We start from the raw sequence: 22,019 nt of genomic DNA on the forward strand, positions 1-22,019 counted from the left end.
TGATAGGAAAGTTTACAACACTGGCCTCAAATTCTGTGGTGACATATAGAGGCTGAATATTCTCTCTTAACTCAAAGTTTTTCTATGATATTATGGAAGACCTGGTACAATTGAGAGCATAATAAATATATTCCATTCACTGGAAAAGAAATTGCACCTGCAGTCAATCCTGACACCAATTGGGACAAACAGCCTGCTTGACTAACACACAATGTACCACTCTGCTCATTCACTCCCCTTCCATCATCCACAAGGTTTAGCTATAAGGATTGCTTACTCTGGTCACAAGATTACAAGAACACAATAGAAATAAAATTCATAAATAATGACAACTCATCAATGTCACACATTTACATTCCTTTCATGATACCCAAGAATGTAACCTATAGATTTTATTTTGTTTTTAAAGGGGGGATCTTACATCTCAGTAGGTTAATTGTAGATTAATCCTGAATGTAGGTTAATGACAAAAAGAATCAAATGGGCATGAGTTGTTAGAAAATGAGCGCCCTTTCAGACTGTTGAACCAATGGACCGAATGGAGTCCTGCTTCATGTTTTTTAGTTGTGTGAACAGAGCTCTACAACAAATAAAATCACCAGGTATTTTATTGTGACAGTGCAGAAGGCACGGTTGGCGAGCGGTTAGCGCAACACTGTTGCGCCAATGATCGAAACTGGGCTTTGAATCCAGTGCTGTCTGTAAGAAGTATGTACGTTCTCCCGTATCTGTGTTGGTTTTCCTCAGGGTGGGGTGGGGTGTCCAGTTTCCTCCCACTGTTCAAAGCATAGCAGGGGTTGTAGGTTAATTGGGTGTAAACTGGGCAGCACATAGACTCATGGACGAAATGACCTGTTACTGAGCTGTATGTGCAAATTTAAAAAAATAATAATTTAGGCTATTAACTCACCTGAAATGTCCTTTCCATTGTTATCGCAAAATAATATTCCTTCCTTGGGTACCTTCTCTCACTGATTAATACCTTGTTGCAGATCCTTCCTTTTGCACCTGTTTGTTTGGTAAATAACTTCTTTCCAATCATTTGAGAAGTAACATCCAAGGCTTGCTCTGGACTGGGCAGAAGAAAGTCCTGAATTAACATTGCAAAATGTACAAGATCATTGTACAAACATACAGTACTCCACATTAATAAGATGTATCAAGAACCCCATTGAATTAATTAAATAAAAACTTTTTTCTTTTCAAAATGAAGTACCTGCTGCAGTGATTATTCTTCACACCTACTCCCCTCAAACAAAGCCTTCTGGGAAAGATAAAGATCAAGATGTTGGACAAGACCCAAGAATGCAAGCCTGCAGCTGACCTTTTACTGTTATATCCAATATCCTTACAAGCAGCAAGCCAGATTAACAAGACAAAGACTAGCAGAAGGCAGCCAGAGTTTGGAACCTCAAACAGTCAGGGCAAGAACTCAGGAGCAGGTGAAGGAGGGTGGTTGATTTACTGAAAGTCACGGACACGGAAGTTACACCTGAACATCATCTGAACAAGGCGAGGAACTCACACAGGCTGTGCACTGCTGGTGACTGAATTCACACTGAGCTCCAGACTGTTGGAAACTGGCTTGAGATTGCTGAAGAGGTTTTGGAACTGGGATGCAAAAGGGTGCCAAGGGCAGCGCTGAAGTGTTCCTGATCATGTCAGGGGTTCGGATCTGGAGTTCAGGCTGCTAATGGTTTGGACTGGACTCTGTTTGGCAGCAGGAGCAGCAGGAGCGCTGGAAGCAAATCGACGGACACCTTGACTCTGAAGGGACTCTCTTTTGCTTTTCTTTCTCTGATTGTAAGAGGCACTTCAGGCAATTTCTGCTGATGGCGAATGTGTCTGCCTTACGGCTGATGTAAACAAATTTTGTGTAATATTGCATGACAATCAATCTTCAGAAACGAAGGTGGGACTTCCTAACAAATTGAAACACGAAAGTCTGCAGATGTTGTGATTGTAGTAGAAACACAAAGGGCTCAGGCCTGAAATGATGGCAATATATGAGCGGCATGGTTGGCATAGCGGTTTGACACTTGAGTTATCTGTAAGGACTTTGTACGTTATCTCTGTGGCTGCATGGGTTTATATCCTATGGATGCTTAAAAGACCAGCTGAGTTCCTCCCACATTTTGGTGTGAGTCTTGGCAGCATATTTACATGCGGCAAAAATTAATTTATAAAGAAACATAAAACTGAGAAGAATAGTCATAAGATTGGGTCAAAGCAGATCACCAAATGGAGGCAAGGAAGTGAGGAAAATGAAATCAGTTAATATTGCCTTAATGATAACCATGTGAGATGTCAGTTAACCCCCAAAATACTGAGTAAATGAATGGGAATAAATTTTTCAGATGCCTTTCTGATCCAATTTGACAAAAATAGAGGCTATATTACTAGGAATAAAATTGAGCACATAAGAGAACTTGTAAAGAGATACTGCAATACAACATTTAGGTTTTGAGTCATGAAGCCCAAAAGCACAGAAAAAGACCCTTCAATCAATCTTGCCTATTCCAACCTAGTCCCGTTTGCTTGTGTTTCAGCCTCTATCCCACTAAATCTTTCTGATACATGTACCTCTCCAATGTAACAATTGTTACCACTTCTACCACTTCCTCTGGCAACTCTGGCCATATACCCACTGGAAGCGGCGCAAGGATGGGTCATGAAGAGGCGGAAGGATGGGTCAGTAAGTTTGCAGAGGATACAAAGGTTGTGGATGGAGCTGAAGATTGTCGAAGGTTACAAGAGGGTATAGACAGGTTGGAGAGTTGGGCAGAAAAGTGGCAGATAGATTTTAATCCGGATAAGTGTGGAAGGACAAACCAGGAGGCTGAGTAAAGGGTTAATGGTCAGTTAATTAAGAATGAAGATTTAAATCCATACATCCCTCAAGGACGTTGCATAGGTTGAAAGGATAGTTAAGAAGGCCTATGGGATGTGGGATTCATTAATGGGGGATTGAGTTCAGGAGTATAGAGGTCATGTTGCAATTGTACAAATCTCTGGTGAGACCACACTTGGAGTATTGTGTTCAGTTCTGGTTACCTCATTACAGAAAGTGTTAGTTGATGCATTGAATAACCAGACAACACAAAACAGCAATCTCTGACGAATGCTTTACTGTTAAATTCCACAAATACAATGTATAACAGGAGCCCATGGAAATGGCATCCGTCATCAACAAAGCTCTGTCTCCTTTTTTGACTCGCACGCTTCGCGGAGACTCGCGCATCATAGCGAGTACGGTGGCTGCAGCAGGAGCAGATAGCTAATAGAAGCGGCTGTCTACATCCCCTTTCTTGGGCAACCCTTTCATATACCACAATCCATGTAGGTGTCGTACATCACAATAATTATAGTTCAGCAGTGAACAGTCAGCCCAGTTTAATCCCGATATTTTGGGTTGGGCCTACAAGTGCTCCCGAAGCGGGTTATGTTGTAGCCATTGATGGACATGGATGTTTGGGGTGCCACTTGGGGTGCTTCAGCTTGAAAGGATGTACCATCCGTGGTCTCGGGGTTGTGTCCATTGATTCATGGGTTGTTACCGAGGTTCGGGATGGGGGTGGCTCCCTTATGGATATGATGTGTCGATGGTTTCTCTGGTACACCCTTCTTTCTGATTTTAACAGGCATGACCTGGGCTCCTGGCAGCTCCTTTTGACTCTGCCCATACGGTCGTAGATATCTGTAATGGAAGATTTAAACCGTGGTTTTTTTTTACTTTTGCAGCCTTTGGTTCTGCAAGGCTGAGAACCTGCTTGTTGTTTTAGAATCAGCAGACATAATCTAATTTACACTATGAGGCCCAGGATGCAGTTGAATCAGAAGACATAATCTAATTTACACTATGAGGCCCAGGGATGCATATAAATTAGTAGACACATCTAAATTCCACCATGAGCCCAGAGATGCAGTTTTCTTTTGTTAGTCGCAGACTGTCAGGAGACCTTGAAGATAATTAAATCATTTGTTCAAAGAGATAAACTATGAAGTAAACAACTTTTGGGTAATACAAGCCATGGTCCCACTGCTAAAGTTTGAGACTCACCGAGAGGTGGCAAAATCTCTCAGCAAAAAGAAGAACTTCTAGAGTCCAGCTAACGTCCCGGTCGGGGGCGTAGTCAGCAGGATTAGTCTCAAGATGTTTCGCCGAAAGAAAGAGGTGAACCCTGAGCAGTTCTTGATTTCGGGATGTTCTTCCAAAGATGATGGGTTTGGCATGTTGGCCAATACCCTGTCTTTGTTAGGACCACCCCTCAGTTGGGATGAGAAGTTAGATCCATCAAGTATGCCTCTGGGAGAGCGGGTTGCCACTCTCCTTCGAGAAAGTAAATTTCCTGTTAAAAAGGGGACGCTGATGGAAGGATTTTGGCTGCTGGCCACAGCCCTACGCCACTCCATTCAGCGTGAAGCAGAATCAGTTCAGCGAGAAGTAGAATCTCAGCATATGAGAGAGCAACTAGAGGAGGAGCGAGAAGCCCTGCGACAACGCTGTTCCATGATGAGCGAGATTGTTCGCACCAGTCAGGACCGAGCCAAAGAATGGGAGGATAAGCATGTCCAAACGATCTGCCGTAATATTAAACTCCGGCAGCAGCTCTATGCAGATAAAGAAAGGCATGGAGTAGAACCCGATCCACATCGTTTTCATGCCATAAGGAATGGCGACGATCCTGATGTAATTGATGAATGGGACGGGAATATCTGGAATGATGACAATGGTAATAATGCAGATACTCCTCAGCATGTGCCTAACATACTACCCTCTCCACCCGCTGTAAGGCAGCAGACTTCCCAAACAGATGGAGATGGATGATGTAAGGGTAGAGATTGAAAGGATAGATACCCCAGTCTCCCAAGTGGACCCAGGGGAAAATACCCGAACCCCTGCTTATGCTCTATGGCCTAGCCCCTCTACGGGATGGCCTAGGCCTCGTCCCGTCCACTGGGCAAAGGATCCTTGGGCCAAAGTGGGAGCAGGGGTCAAGCGCAGTCAATGATACGTGACTTCTCTATAAAAGAGCTGGCTGCCATTGGAGATCGATTTAGGCAAAAGGCAGGAGAAACTCTGGAGGCCTGGCTCCTGCGTGTTTGGGAGCAAGGAGGGGGAATTCGGACTATTACAAAAAGACTAGTGGTGGGTCGGGCTAAGTGGGATAAGAAAAGATTACTGCCACCATCGATGCTTTGCAAGAGGAAGGGGTAACATCACCCTTTAATAGCCCTGTTTGGCCCGTGCAGAAGCCGGATGGCTCCTGGAGAATGACAGTTGATTATCGTTTCTTGAACAAACATGCCCCACCACTTGCTTCGGCAGTTCCGGACATTGTCACGCTTATTGAAAACATTGCTACTGGGAACTCAGGAACATGGTATGCTGTCATTGATCTCGCTAACACCTTCTTCAGTATTCTTATAGCTGAGGTCTCACAGGATCAGTTCGCTTTTACCTGGAAGGGGGGTCAGTATACCTTCACCTGCCTCCCTCAGGGCTATGTACACTCTCCCACTATTTGCTACAGCCTAATTGCCCGTGATTTGGAGGCGGTACCAGTATCGCCTTTTCTCTCGATTCACCATTATATTGATGATGTGATGATCCAAGGGACCATGGAAAAGATGGTACAGGAAGCAGAACAAGAGGACGCCTGGTTTAATGATGGTAGCAGCCAGTGGGAGCAAGGAAAGCAGAAGTGGAAGGTGGTGGCTTACCATCCCATGTCAGGAACTCACTTATATACTGAAGGAACAAATTCGTTTGTTAACACCACTGGGGACCCTGAACGGGTGGTGCCATGTGCTGCAGCAGGCAGTTGACAATTTGAATCATCGCCCTTTGAAGGGAGGTACACCTTTCCACTGACTTCTTCACGCTCTGAACTACAGCCTGTTCCAGAGGAAAAACAGTCATTGCCCCCCATTCCCGAGCTAGAGAATGCCGGACAAAAGGTGGCACCAACAGGTAGTGGCCCTCCTGTAAAAGGGGAAATAATGACACCTGCCCAGGGTAACACTCGGTGGGTAGCTATTGAGGGACAGGATGTTTAAATACTGAACGCTTACGGCATCGTGAGTTTCTTTGTTCCAGGTCCTCCATCTTGCGCTCCTGCTGATCTGGCTTAACAGCTGCTTTGATGCCAGCAATTAGATTTGTAATGTCGAGGACGTTCCAAGGGAGTTGCCGATGGGGGACACGGCCCGATGTATCCACTAATATATCTGATATTGTTCAGCATGTTTCAAAATCTATTCGTGAGCTTCAGTGTCTGGGTATTGTGGCCCATTAGGGTAGTTTGAGCCTTGATTGGAAACCTTTTTCATGGTTAAATGGTACATTTGAGGGATTGGGTCACAATATTCTCTGTTGGCTGCTCGCATTATTGCTTATTTTTGTGCTTATTATAGTTTTAGTTTCTCTTTTTCGATCCTTCTGTACTCTTATGCTTGTTAAGTCTCGTGTCTGACAGCCTGTGACTGAGGGGTGGAATGTAATGGAAGATTTTTACTTTTGCAGCCTTTGCTTCTGCAAGGCTGAGAACCTGCTTGTTTTTTTAGAATCAGCAGACATAATCTAATTTACACTATGAGGCCCAGGATGCAGTTGAATCAGAAGACATAATCTAATTTACACTATGAGGCCCAGGGATTCTGATTTTAACAGGCATGACCCAGGCTCCTGGCAGCTCCTTTTGACTCTCCCATATGGTCGTAGACTTGTGGAGTCTGCATCCTTATGACTTGCCCTTCTGCTAATGATATGAGCGGCCAGCTGTTTCTGTCATAGCACCTTTTCTGTATTAGCCTCCTGTTAAACTGTTGGGATTTACTTTCTTGCGGATTCTTTAGCTGAGGCTCCAAGAGTCTCCTTGCCACAGGCAGAGTCATCCGTGTCTCCCTGGACATGTCGTTGCGCCGGAGAAGCCAATATGGCACCGCCGGGAATTTTCCTTAAGTTCAGCAGGTTTAGGAACACATCCGTATTTTCCCTGTGGGACTTCTCCATCAGTTGCTTCGCACTCCTCACGGCTCCTTCAGATAACCCATTTGACTGTGGCTGCTAGTGATGTGGTTGAAATCCAATGTTGTTGCCAAGTGTCTGAATTTCTCACTGGTGAACTGGGTGCTATTGTCTGACAGAAGAGTGTGGGGGGGGGGGGGGGGAGGGGCCCATGCACTGAAAAGTGTCTCTTTAACTTCATAATGACTGCTGACGAGGTGATGTTGGGTAAAAGGTCTATCTCAAACCATCCAGAGTATGAATCAACAAGAACCAAATACTGTTGATTATGCCATTCGAAGATGTCTGTTGCCATGGTTGACTGGGGGAGGTCTGGCACCACGTGAAGCTGCAGTGGCTCTTTCTGTTGGTGCAGTCGGGTGCTATTGCACACCGAGCAAGCTTGTATTTCCTGGTCCATGTCCTTGGTCATCCCTGGCCATAAAACTATGTCCCTAGCCCTGTGTTTGTTTCTGCCCCTAGGTGCCCTCTGTGCAGGATGTTGACATAAATGTTTTGCAGTGAACTCGAAACTACTGCTGTCACGCCTTTCATTATGATTCCATCATCAATGAGTAATTCATCCCAGTATGGGAAGTAGGGTTGCCCTTCAAGTGGAAGGCTGTGCTGCTTGTCAGCAATTTGTGTCTTCAGCCATGTGCTGCCTCAGTTCATCCAACCGGGAGGAGGAGATGTGCATTACTGTCATTATATCAAACGTGTCCTCTTCCTCAGCTTGCTGGATTATGCACTTTCTGGGGGCATGAGATAGTGCATTAGCTAATGCATTTCTTTTCAACACTTGTCAACTAAAGTCAGGTTGTATTTCTGAAGCCTGAGCATCATTCTCTGTAATCGTGCAGGGGCCCCATGGATTGGCTTTTTCAGAATTGTGACCAGAGGTAAGTGGTCAGTCTCTGATCACTATGATCACTGGTCTACCATAAATTGAATACCATTGAATTTTGAGCAGGCGAAAACTACTGCCAAGAACTCCTTCACTATTTTGGCGTATCTGGTCTCCGTGGTGGTGAATGACCTGGATGCATAGGCCACTGGTTTTCCATCCTGCAGGCACACTGCACCCAGACTGTACTGTGATGCATCGCATGACTGGTCTGCGTATTTTGTAGTATGAGAGAACAGGCAGGCATGATATATGACTTTTTAATGCGTGGAATGTGCTTTGTTGTTGCCCCTGCCAGGACCACTCCACATCTTTAAGCGTCAAGCCTTAGCAGAGCAGTAAGATTACTGGTGCTCGGAATGAACTTATTCAGGTATCTGACCATGCCCAGGAAACATTGTAGCACTGTCACGTCTGTTGGTACTGGCAACTGATTGCTTTGGTCTTTGAAGGATCTGCCTTCAGGCCTTTTCCTGTGAAAACATGGCCTACATAACCAACCTGGTTTAGCCGAAACCTGAACTTATGGGGGTTGAGCTTAAGATTAACCTTCCAGGCTTTGTCAAGTACCTTTTTTAAATTTGCGTCATGTTCTTCCAAGTTTTTGCTCTTGCTACCAACAAGTATGTCATCAACAATAATGGCACAAGGATACCCCGCAAAGATTTGCTCTATTGATCTGGCTGAATTGATTCCAAATGGCATTCACAGGAATCTGTATCGGCTGAAACTCGTGCTGAATGTGGCCAGCAGAGATGACTTGTAGTCAAGTTTGATTGGCCAAAAGGAATTCTTTGCGTCCAAAACTGAAAAAACGGTTGCTTCAGCCATCTGCATGACAACTTCCTCCATGGTATGCATTGGATGGTGTGGTCGTTTTAAAGCTGTATTGAGGCCTATCAGGTTGATGCAGATCTGGATCTCCTGTCTGTCTTTTTTCTTAGCAGCCCCCATGAAGGACACCCACTTGGTGGGTTTGAAGACTGGGGTAATCACACCCAGGTCTTGCATTCAGTCCAGCTTGGCCTTAACCCTGTCCTTCATTGCTATCAGTATATGGCGTGCCAGACGAACCATCGTCCTCGCTTCTGGGTCGAGCAGCATGGAGTATGTCACTGGCAGTTTTCCCAGTTCTTCCGTAAAGAGGTCAGTGTACTCAGAAAAGATTCTGTGTGTCAGATCATCTTCAGCCGGACTTTTATGATGTACCTTTCTGCTGAACGAATCAAGACCTTTGTCCATGCTTGCACTCAGGCCCAGCAGAGGCAAGACTTTTTCTTGGACTATGAAAAAAGTTAGTATGTGCAGCATTCTTTGAACGAGGCACCACAGTTGCATTGTGCAGTCAGTTCTGATTCTGCTGCCCCCGTATGCCAGTAGACTTGTGGACTTAGAGCACGGTATGACCTGTTCTGACTTCCTCAGTAGGTTGAACGTTCTTCGTGACATGACGTTGCACTTGGCTCCAGTGTCAACTTTCATGTCTGTTGCTTTACCATTGTTCAATGTTACAAATGCTTAGCTATTCCTTCTGATTCTTGTTGGGTCTCCTGCCATCTGCAGAGTCAATCCATCAACGTAATACTCATCACCTGAGTTGGTTTGTCCTTGCTCAGGTTCCAACTGGTTAATCATCCTTCTGTATCTGAGTCTCGGGGTGAGTTGCTGCTTGGGTCTGCAGCACCTGCTGAAATGGTTCCATTTCCAGCATGCTCTGCACTACTGGCCGAACGCCGGGCACATCTCTCGTCTTTCCACTTGGTCGCCGGTGCAGTTGCCACAGTCCATCCGGGTGAGAGTATAGCAGGGTTTGATTGGCTTCGTCTTCTTCTGGCTTCCGGCCACTGCCTGTTCACAGATCCTGCCTGGACTGCATCTATGCTCATGCCTTGTTGCTGTGGAAGGGCTAGCTTTCTGCTGTTCTCTTCCATGGCTTCATAAGTCAGACACTTAAAGATGGCCTTTGCAAGCGTTAGTTCGTTATCTCGCAACAGTGCCTTTCTCATGTCTTCGTCACAGATGCCGCAGACCATCCTGTCTTTAATCAACTCATCACAGAGCGCTTTGAAGTCACACATACTTGCCCTGATTTTTAGGTCACTGACATACGATTGAATCGACTTGCCAGGCCTCTAGTTTCTTGTATTAAATCGGTGCCTTTCCATGTTCTTTTGTGGATTGCACATTTCTTGAAATTTTCTTTTTAAACACTTGGGGACCTCTCTTGACTCTGCAGGGCTGATAACGATACCCACTTCATGCACCTCGTTTGCATATACAAATGACCTTGTAGGAAGAAAGCAGAGAGCAGTAGTGGAAGGAAAGTATTCTGCCTGGAGATCGGTGACTAGTGGAGTGCCACAGGGATCTGTTCTGGGACCCCTGCTCTTTGTGATTTTTATAAATGAACTGGATGAAGAGGCGGAAGGATGCGTCAGTAAGTTTGCGGATGACATGAACGTTGGAGGAGTTGTGAATGGAGCTGAAGGTTGTCAATGGTTACAAGAGGATATAGATAGGGTGCAGAGCTGGGTGGAGAAGTGGCAAGTGGGCCAAGGAATGGCAGGTGGAATTTAAATGCAAGGTATTGCACCTCGGCAAGACATGCACGGTGAATGGAGGGGCAGAAAGGGTGGGGTCCAGGTACAGTATATAGTTCCATGGCAACACAGGTAGACAGGGTCATGAAGAAGGCTTTTGCCACACTTGCTCAGACACTGAGGACAGGAACAAGGAGGTATGTTGCCACTGTTCAGGATGGTGAAGGGATCGTACTTGGAGTATTGTGTACAGTTCTGGTCACACAGTTATTGGAAAGTGAAAAGGGTGCAGAAAAGATTCATGAGAATCTTGTCAGGGTTTGGGAGAAGCAAGTTAGGCTGGGACTTGTCTTCCTGAGGATGCTGAGGGGGGATGTAGTACAGATTGCTGAAATCTTGAGGGGCAGAGATAAGGTAAAGAGGTGCAGTCTTTTTCCGAGAGTAAGTGAATCTAAAACTGGAGGGCATAGATTTAAGGTGAGGGGGAAAAGATTTAAAAGGGACTTGATGAGCACCTTTTTCACACAAAAGAACATAGAACACTACAGCACAGGCCCTCGATTGTTGTACTAAACCCTCCCTACCCTGTAACACTATTTTTCTTCCATCCATGTGCCTGTGTAAGAGTCTCTTAAATGCCCCTCATGTTTCAGCCTCCACCACCATCCCTGGCAAGGCATTCCAGGCCCCGACAACTCTCATGACTTTCTGGATGGGAGATCTTGTCAAATGCCTTGCTAAAATCATATAGACCACATCTATCGCCCTACCCTCATCAATTTCTTTTGTTACCACCTCAAATAGACTCATGAGGCATGTCTTTTCCTTCACTAATCCACGCTGAGTATCCTTGAGTAGACTGGACTTCTCCAAATGTTCACAGATCCTATCCTTAAGAATCCTCTCCAATCGTTTACACACCACTGATGTAAGACTCACCAGTCTATAATTCCCAGGATTCTCCCTATTACCTTTTTAAACAAAGGGACTACATTTGCCATTCTCCAATCCTCAGGCACCTTCCCTGTGGCCAAAGAGGATTCAAAGATCAGAGCTACTGCCCCAGTTACCTCTTCTCTCACTTCCACAGCAGCCTCGGGTTTAATCGCATCTGGCCCTGGGAACTTATCAATCTTGATGTTTTTCAGAAGATCCAACACTTCCTTAATCTCTACATTGTCCTTCACACAGGGCTGTTCAATTTTGACCTAGTCGTGATCAAGGTCCTTTTCTCTTGTGAATACAGATACAAAGTACTAATTTAGGGCCTCAATGACTTCCTCCACCTCCAGGCACATGTTGCCTCCTTTATTCTTTAGGAACCCTACCCTCATTCTCATCATAGTTCTGTTCTTGAGGTTCTCATTAATTCTACATGCCAAGGCCTTCACTTGCCACCTTCCAACTCTAAGTTCATACTTAAGCTCCTTCCTGGCTACTATATACTTCTCATGAGCCCTTCCTGCTTCCTAAATCTATGTTTCTTTCTCCCTCTTGACTAGTTCCCTGACCAGTTTCGTCACACACGGTTCCCTTTTCCTACCATCTTTTCTTTGTTCCAGTGGGACAAACGTATCTTGAACCCTGCACATGTTATCTCTAAACTTCCTCCATATTACTTCTGTGCTTTCACCCTTAAGCACCCGGTTCCAATTTATTCTCGCTAGTTCCTGCCTCAATCCTTCAAAATTAGCCCTTCCTCAGTTAAGCACTTTCCCAAATTGACTGTTTATATCCTTTTCCATAGCTATGTTGAAGCTTAGAGAATTGTGGTCACTCTCACCAAAATGTTCTCTCACCTAGAGCTCAGCCACCAAACCAGGTTCATTCCCCAGAATCACATCCAGTGTGGCCTCTCCTCTAGTCGGCCGGTCAATATGTGTCAGGAATCCTTCTTGTATACACCTGACAAATTCAGCCCCATCTATCTCTCTTGCAGTCAGTAGGTGCCAGTCAGTATTAGGGGTTGAAATCACCCATAACTACAATCTTGTATTTCCCACACCATTCTAAAATCTGCCTGCTTATCTGGTCCTCGATGGAGAAATGTAGAGGATAATGGATAATATGCTGGATATGGAGGCTGATGGGATGGTAGTTGAGGACAAGGGGAATTCTGTCCTTGTTGAGTCCAGGGGTGGAAAGGACTAAAGCAGATGTGTGTAAAATAGGGGAGAAGTGGGTAAGTGCTGAGTTGATGGTAGTAGAGGGGCAGCTATGTTTTATAAAGGAGGTCATCTTGATTGTTCTGGACTAGCAGATTTCATTCTTGGAACAGATGCAACGGTGATGGAAGAATTGTGATAAAGGAATAGAAACCTTACAACAGTCAGGATGCGAAGAGGTGTAATTGAGGTAACTGTGGAGTTTGTGGGTTGGTAGAATAGACCTGTAGAGAGTTTGTCTCCTGAGATGGAGATAGAGTGGAGGAGTTAACCAAGTGAATTTGATGTTGGGATGAAAGTTAGTAGCAAAGTGAATAAAGTTGACAAGCTCACGATGTTTGCAAGAGGCTGCATCAAAGTAGTCATCAATATAGCGGAGGAAAAGTTGAGGGGCCTTGCCTGTGTAAGCTCGTATCGTGGATTGCTCTACATAGCGAATAAAAAGGCAGGTGTAGCTGGGACCCATGCAGGTATCATATAACCATATAACCACTTACAGCACAGAACAGGCCAGTTCGGCCCTACTAATCCATGCCGTAGCAAATTCCCACCCTCCTAGTCCAACTGACCAGCACCCAGTCCATACCCCTCTAGTCCCCTCCCATCCATGTAACGATCCAGTCTTTCCTTAAATGTAACCAATGATCCCGTCTCGACCACGTCTGCCAGAAGCTCATTCCACATCCCCACCACCCTCTGCGTAAAGAAATTTCCCCTCATGTTCCCCTTATAATTTTCCCCTTTCAATCTTAAACCATGTCCTCTAGTTTGAATCTCCCCCTTTCTTAATTGAAAAAGCCTATCCACATTTACTCTTTCTGTCCCTTTTAAAATCTTAAACACCTCTATGAAGTCCCCTCTCAATCTTCTACGCTCCAGAGAAAAAAGCCCTAGTCTGTACAACCTTTCCCTGTAACTCAGACCCTGAAATCCTGTCAACATTCTCGTGAACCTTCTCTGCACTCTCTCTATTTTGTTTATATCTTTCCTATAATTTGGTGACCAAAACTGTACACAGTACTCCAAATTTGGCCTCACCAATGCCTTGTACAATTTCATCATAACCTCCCTACTCTTGAATTCAATACTCCGATTTATGAAGGCCAACATTCCAAATGCCTTCTTCACCATACCATCTACCTGAGTATCAGCCTTGAGGGTACTATTTACCATAACTTCTAAATCCCTTTGTTGCTCTGCACTCCTCAATTGTCTACCATTCAACGTATATGACCTATTTAAATTTGCCTTTCCAAAATGCAGCACCTCACATTTATCTGTATTAAATTCTATCAGCCATTTCTCAGCCCACACCTCCAGCCTTCCTAAATCACCTTTTAATCTACGGTAATCTACCTCACTGTCCACAACACCACCAATCTTTGTGTCATCCGCAAACTTGCTTATCCAATTTTCTACCCCTACATCCAGATCGTTAATATATATAACAAATAATAGTGGACCCAGGACCGAACCCTGAGGAACTCCACTAGTCACCGGCCTCCAATTGGACAAACAATTTTCTACCACTACTCTCTGACACCTTCCATCCAACCACTGCTGAATCCATTTCACTACCTCCTTATTTATACCTAATGCCTCCACCTTTTTTCCTAACCTCCTGTGGGGAACTTTGTCAAAAGCTTTCTTTCTTTGGCTTGGCTTCGCGGACGAAGATTTATGGAGGGGGTAAAAAGTCCACGTCAGCTGCAGGCTCGTTTGTGGCTGACCAGTCCGATGCGGGACAGGCAGACACGATTGCAGCGGTTGCAAGGGAAAATTGGTTGGTTGGGGTTGGGTGTTGGGTTTTTCCTCCTTTGCCTTTTGTCAGTGAGGTGGGCTCTGCGGTCTTCTTCAAAGGAGGCTGCTGCCCGCCAAACTGTGAGGCGCCAAGATGCACGGTTTGAGGCGTTATCAGCCCACTGGCGGTGGTCAATGTGGCAGGCACCAAGAGATTTCTTTAGGCAGTCCTTGTACCTTTTCTTTGGTGCACCTCTGTCACGGTGGCCAGTGGAGAGCTCGCCATATAATACGATCTTGGGAAGGCGATGGTCCTCCATTCTGGAGACGTGACCCATCCAGCGCAGCTGGATCTTCAGCAGCGTGGACTCGATGCTGTCGACCTCTGCCATCTCGAGTACCTCGACGTTAGGGGTGTGAGCGCTCCAATGGATGTTGAGGATGGAGCGGAGACAATGCTGGTGGAAGCGTTCTAGGAGCCGTAGGTGGTGCCGGTAGAGGACCCATGATTCGGAGCCGAACAGGAGTGTGGGTATGACAACGGCTCTGTATACGCTTATCTTTGTGAGGTTTTTCAGTTGGTTGTTTTTCCAGACTCTTTTGTGTAGTCTTCCAAAGGCGCTATTTGCCTTGGCGAGTCTGTTGTCTATCTCATTGTCGATCCTTGCATCTGATGAAATGGTGCAGCCGAGATAGGTAAACTGGTTGACCGTTTTGAGTTTTGTGTGCCCGATGGAGATGTGGGGGGGCTGGTAGTCATGGTGGGGAGCTGGCTGATGGAGGACCTCAGTTTTCTTCAGGCTGACTTCCAGGCCAAACATTTTGGCAGTTTCCGCAAAGCAGGACGTCAAGCGCTGAAGAGCTGGCTCTGAATGGGCAACTATTCAGAGCTTTACTAAAGTCTAAATAGACAACATCCACAGCTTTCCCTTCATCAACCTTTTTTGTAACCCCCTCGAAGAACTCAATCAGGTTTGTCAAGCATGATCTATTTCCCCCATTTCCTCAGACTTCTCACTCAGCCTATCCTCGCTATCTACAAGGGATCCAATTTTATCTCTCACTAATCTTTTATTTTTAATGTACTTATAGAAATCCTTTGGATTTATTTCTACTCTGTCAGCCAAAGCCTCTTCATGCCTTTTTTTGGCCTTTCTAATTTCTTTCTTAAGATTCCTTCTACACTCCTTGTAGTCCTCCTTCAACTTCTCAGCTCCCTGCTCTTTATACCTCTTGTACACCTCCCTTTTTCTCCTAACCAAATTTCCAATATTCCTCGAAAACCAAGCCTCCCTATGACTTCCAGCCTTTCCTTTGATCCAGACTAGGACATAACTACTCTGTACCTTCAAAATTTCTTTTTTGAATATCCTCCATTTTTCATTAACATCCTTACCTGAAAATATCCTGTCCCACTCAATACTCCCCAAATCCCTTCTTATTCCTACGAAATTTGCTCTTTTCCAATCCAGAACCTCAACTTTAGGCCTCTCCTTGCTCCTTGCTCTTCCTTAAAACTACCCCAAAACTAACAGAATTATGGTCACTAGACCCAATTGGTTCTCCAACATGGCTAAACCTTTGACTTGGATAATGTAGCATGAGTCAAAGGAGAAATTATTGAGGGTAAGAACAAGTTCTGACAATCGGAGGTGCATGGATATGGAGGGGAACTAATTGAGTCTGTTGTTGAAAAAGAAAAGAAGGGAAAGCTTTGGTATGAAGGATGGAGGTGTACAGAGATTGGATGTTTATGGTGAAAATGAGAAGGTCAACTCAGGGAAATGGAAGTTGTCGAAGTGATGGAGGGTACGTAAGGTACAGTGGATGTAGGTGGGGAAAGACTGGTCTGGGGGGACAAAATGGGAGTTGGTTAAATGGAAAATCCCCATTTGGGAGAAAGTTGAACATTGGTCCATTGGGAACCAAACCTTTGATTTGTTAATTTTATATTATTAATCTTGATTTGGATTATAGCAAGGTTGATCAGGCTTCCTCGAGTGCACATCAAAATAGAAGGCCCTGTTATGTATGACCAACACAACAAAGTTCAGGATGGGATTTTGAAAAAGATTACCCAATCAAGAGTTAGCTGTTCAATATGGTCATGGATACAGCTGAATATTTCAGACAGGAGCAGAATCATAGCCATTTCTTTCAATCATACACTAAAAAAAACAACTACTGTACATGCCGTTGTATAGGATGACCTGGGATTCCCAACTAAAACGTTGGCTTTGAGCAATATCCTTTGTACAAGATGCCACACCCCCCCCCCCAAAAAAATCTGGCACTAACTGTTCACCAGTGGATGCTGTTAAAATCCAAATCTCAATATTTTAATAACAAATGATCATATAAAAGTTTAAATCTTATTTGGATATTTTAAAATAAACCACTGTTGGCTCCTGTAATAGGCCATTTAAAGCCTGTAGAGCCAACAGCAGTTGAACTGGGCAGATAGCCCTTGCAATACCTAATGGGGCATGTGCATGATTGCATCAGAGCCAGCAGGAAGATAGCTCATCAAGGTAAGAATTTTAGATCCTTTGTATAGGATGAGTTGATTAAGGTGCCATTTTTAAATTTCGAGGATCATCCTGTACAATGCCACATAGGGTAGATATTTCTGAATATAGCTAGCTGTTTTTGCATGCAAGAAAAACCGAATATATGACATACGCTGGTGCGTGCAAAAATAAAGATTTAAAAAAATACTTACGAATAAACAATTTGAACTCCTCCTTTCAGACCTCCTTCAAATACCCCTTTTCCTCTACCAATGGCCAAAACCTGTGCTTTTACAACAAGATCCCTTGAAGCTGTGGTGCAAGATAAAATATTATTTATAGAGGCTCAAATAGAGTTAATTTACTTCTAAGTTACCCTATTCTGGGATGTTCACTGACCTGCTATGCTCACAGCTGTCAAAAGGCCAAAAGGTAAACTACATCTTTCCTAATAAATATAAATGAGGTAGCATTGAGCTGCAAAACAGCACAGAAAGGTCAAAGAACGCAGTGATATAGTATACAACAGTAGTAGGTGATGACACGTGATCATTTTTACCCACAGATGTTGCCTGATGCGCTGAGCCCCTGCAGCTGTTCATTGTTTGAGATATCAAATGAACCTCCACACCCTGAGAATGCTAGACAATTTTGATAATCTTTTCAGGAAAGAGGCAGAGGTTCAAATACTGTCCAGTAAAGAATACCAAAATCAAAAGGGAGATTATTTGCAATGGAGGAACAAGAATCATGGTACTTAATGGAAGCACTCCAACATCAAAATTATTGTGAGAAAAATAAATCAAATGATGTTTTTATAATTAGTCTCTCTGCAATGAGACTAAAACAGATCAATTGGCTCTTCTTGCTGAAGATGATCATTGAACTTCGCACTGGCGTGCTGAGCTTCATTATCAATGATGGAGGGCCAGTCAGGGTGGCTCAAAGACGAGCACAAGGATAACCTCTCCCCCACTGCCATCAGGTTCCTGAATAATCAATGAAAGACACTGCCTTACTTTTCAAGCACTATTATTATTATTATTATTTTATTTTATAGTAATGTTGTAACATGGTTATAACATGGATATTTGCACTATGATGTTGCCACAAAACACTGAATTGCATGAAAATAAATCCTGATTCTGAACTGTGTCAGCTGCAGCTGTTTAATTGTTATTCACCATCCACAAGTGCATGAGGCAAAGCTCTGAACTGATGCAATTGCTTAATTCAGTTGTTGTACTGAAATTCATTCTGAACAATTGACACCACTAACTGATTGGACCACAAAACTACAGACAAGTGTGGAATGTTTCTGCCCCTGCCATCAGTCCCTGTTTTGATTTATGCCAAATATGTCCAGAGTCTATGCTAGTGGGTTCCTATCTGAACCCACTGTAATTCCCTTCACTCCCCTGAATGATCGAGACATCTGACTTGAGTTTCTCCTTGTTAAATCTCAATTTGAGCTCAGTCATATTGTGATCATTGCCCCCTCATGGTTCTTTTACTCTAAGTTCTTTAATCACATCTTTTTTTTTGAATATTTTATTTACAAACCACAATTACAATTATTAATAATAAATTAAAAAAATACGTGATATATGTGTGTGTGTGTGTGTGTGTGTGTGTGTGTGTGTGTGTGTGTGTGTGTGTGTGTGTGTGTGTGTGTGTCCATCCCCTACTACACCTAAGCCCTAAAGAAAAAGAAAGAAAAGGCGATGATCAAAAATACATACATAGCTTCAAATGAACAATTATGGAGCTGAAAAATCACTCTCAGGATGAGTTATTGAGAATTCTAAATCTTCAAACCAATGTATTGTAAATATAAGCTTCATATTTTCAAAACGAAATTATATTTATTACGTAAACTAGAAGTTACTTTATCAAGTGAAATATACTATCGTAACTCAGTATGCCATCTTTGCATTCTTAAACATATCTGATTTCCAAGTAATGTCTACACATTTCCTAGAAATAAGTAAAGCTAATTGTAGAAATTCAATTTGATAATATAGTTAATCTTAATTTAAGACTAACTATTTTAATATTACCCAATAAAGATAACATTGGATCAAGCAGGAGTTATACATTTCTTTGGCTTGGCTTCGCGGACGAAGATTTATGGAGGGGGTAAAAAGTCCACGTCAGCTGCAGGCTCGTTTGTGGCTGACCAGTCCGATGCGGGACAGGCAGACACGATTGCAGCGGTTGCAAGGGAAAATTGGTTGGTTGGGGTTGGGTGTTGGGTTTTTCCTCCTTTGCCTTTTGTCAGTGAGGTGGGCTCTGCGGTCTTCTTCATAGGAGGCTGCTGCCCGCCAAACTGTGAGGCGCCAAGATGCACGGTTTGAGGCGTTATCAGCCCACTGGCGGTGGTCAATGTGGCAGGCACCAAGAGATTTCTTTAGGCAGTCCTTGAACCTTTTCTTTGGTGCACCTCTGTCACGGTGGCCAGTGGAGAGCTCGCCATATAATACGATCTTGGGAAGGCGATGGTCCTCCATTCTGGAGACGTGACCCATCCATTTACTATTTTTACAAAAATATTTTCACCTGTATCCAAAAAGGTTTAACCTTAGAACATTGCCAAGTAGAATGAAAAAAATAATCTATTTCTCATCCACATCTAAAGCAAAAATCCAATAATGTTAAATTAAGTCTTTTTAATTTTTGAAGAGTTAAATATAATTGAGGTAAAAAGTTATATTGTACCAATCTAATAATTTTTGTTATATTATCTTTACATAACTTTTTCCAATCATTCTCATCTATCTTCCGAACTAAATCAATTTCCCATCTCAATCTTGGTTTATGAATACCTAATTTAGGAACTTTTCTTTGAAGTAATTTATACATTTCTGCAATAAATTTATTTATATCCCCCTAGTAATTAGTATTTCTAATTCACTCTGTCTAGGTAATCTTAAATTTTCACCTAAATTTATGAATTAAAAAAGCCTTCACCTGATAGTATTACTTGGAACATTAAACTTTTCCTTCATTCATTGAAAAGTAATAAATTTACAAGCTACAAAACAATCTTCTATTGTTTTATTCCTCATTTGATTCAAAATCTTCAAAAATTGATTATTCATAATAAAAAGAAAAAGTTTATTTTGATACAAAGGTATTTTATGCAAAATCAGTCATTTCTATCTATCTCATAATTCAATTAAATGTTTCAATATAGGTGCATCCTTAGCATCTATTAATACTTTTGAATTCCATCTATAAATAAATTAATTCTTGCATATATTTTCATCTATTTTACTTAATTCTATTTTAATCCAAGATAAATATTTCTCTAAACCAAACATTCTATTAATGAGCTTCAATTGAGCAGCTTTATGACAATTCTCAAAAAGTGGAAGTTGAAAACCTCCTAATTCAAACTTCCAAGTTAATTTTTCTAGACAAGCTCTAGCCATCTTCCCTTTCCATAACAATTTCCTAATAATTGAATTTAAATCCTTAAACAGTTCTGAGGTTCACCACAAGGAATAGATTGAAAAAAGATATTGAATCCTTGGAAAAATATTCATTTTAATACAATTTACTCTATCTATTAGAGTTATGGGCAAATCTTTCCTTCTATTTAAATCATTTTTAATTTTATGGATAATGGTAAATAATTCAATTTATATAAATTATCCAATTTTTTAAAATCAATTTTAATCCCTAAATACTTAATTCCATAATCTGATCATCTAAATTGGGCAATTTGTTTTCCTTGATTATAATCTCCAACAATCAATGGCATAATTTCACTTTTATCCCAATTAATTTTATAACCTGATATTTCACCATATTCTTTCAGTCTCAACACAAAGAATTCTCAACACAATAAATACAAAGAATTCATAGGATCTGTTATAATAATCAAAACATCATCAGTAAATAATCTTAAATTCCTCACTGCTAACTTTAATTCCTTTAGTATTAGTATCTTATCTTATTAATTGTGCTAAAGATTAAATTGCTAAAACAAACGAAGCTGGAGATAGTGGACATCCTTGTTGATCAAGTCAACAAAAAAGATGAAGAAATTTGTCCCCTTAGTCACAACTTTAGCAGAAGAATTTCTATATAAAATTTTAATCCAATGAACAAACACTGATCCAAATCCAAATTTTTATAACACCTTACATAAATAACTTCATTCTAATCTATCAAAAGCTTTTTTCAGCGCCTAAAGCTAAATCTGATTTATTTTGAGACATATGTATAAACTAATTAATTTAACAATATTGTGTGCAGAATATCATTTTTTAACAAAACCAGATTGATCTGTATGAATTAAATCCAGTAAATACTTAGTCAATCGATTTGCTATTATTTTATAATCAACATTTAATAACGATATTGATCTATATGATTCAGTTTTTAATAAATCTCTAACTTTCTAATACACTAGGTATTATTCTATTTAGGAGAATCCTAGCGAAGATTTTGCCTGCAATGGAGAGCAGCGTGATTCCCCTGTAGTTTGAGCAGTCTGATTTCTCGCCTTTGTTTTTGTACAGGGTGATGATGATGGCATCACGAAGGTCCTGAGGCAGCTTTCCTTGGTCCCAGCAGAGCTTGAAAAACTCATGCAGTTTGGCAGGCAGAGTTTTGCCGCCAGCCTTCCAGACCTCTGGGGGGGGGGGGGGGGGGATTCCATCCATACCTGCTGCTTTGCCACTTTTCAGTTGTTCAATTGCCTTATATGTCTCTTCCCGGGTGAGGACCTCATCCAGCTCTAGCCTTAAGGGCTGTTGAGGGAGCTGGAGCAGGGCGGATTCTTGGACTGAGCAGTTGGCACTGAAAAGAGATTGGAAGTGTTCTGACCATGGGTTGAGGATGGAGATCTTGTCGCGGAGGAGGACTTTGCCGTCTGAGCTGCACAGCGGGCTTTGGAGTGAGGGGTGAGGGGCCGTACACAGCCTTTAGAGCCTCGTAAAAACCCCTGAAGTCGCCAATGTCCGCGCTGAGCTGGGTTCGTTTGGCGAGGCTAGTCCACCACTCATTTTGGATCTCCCAGAGTTTGCGCTGAAGATGGCTGCATGCACGATGGAAGGCTCATTTCTTCTCCACCAACATCAAAGTACTCGAGATGGCTGAGGCCGACAGCATCGAATCTACGCTGCTGAAGATCCAACT

The 22,019-nt window shown here is 42.8% G+C and overlaps 1 pseudogene; it reads right to left on the reverse strand.

Moving 5' to 3' along the window:
• LOC138738981 (succinate--CoA ligase [ADP-forming] subunit beta, mitochondrial-like) overlaps nt 1-22,019 on the reverse strand; it is a 198,132-nt pseudogene that overhangs the window by 134,462 nt on the left and 41,651 nt on the right.

The sequence above is a fragment of the Narcine bancroftii genome, chromosome 7 (genome assembly GCF_036971445.1).
Source record: "Narcine bancroftii isolate sNarBan1 chromosome 7, sNarBan1.hap1, whole genome shotgun sequence".
Lineage (NCBI taxonomy): Eukaryota > Metazoa > Chordata > Chondrichthyes > Torpediniformes > Narcinidae > Narcine > Narcine bancroftii.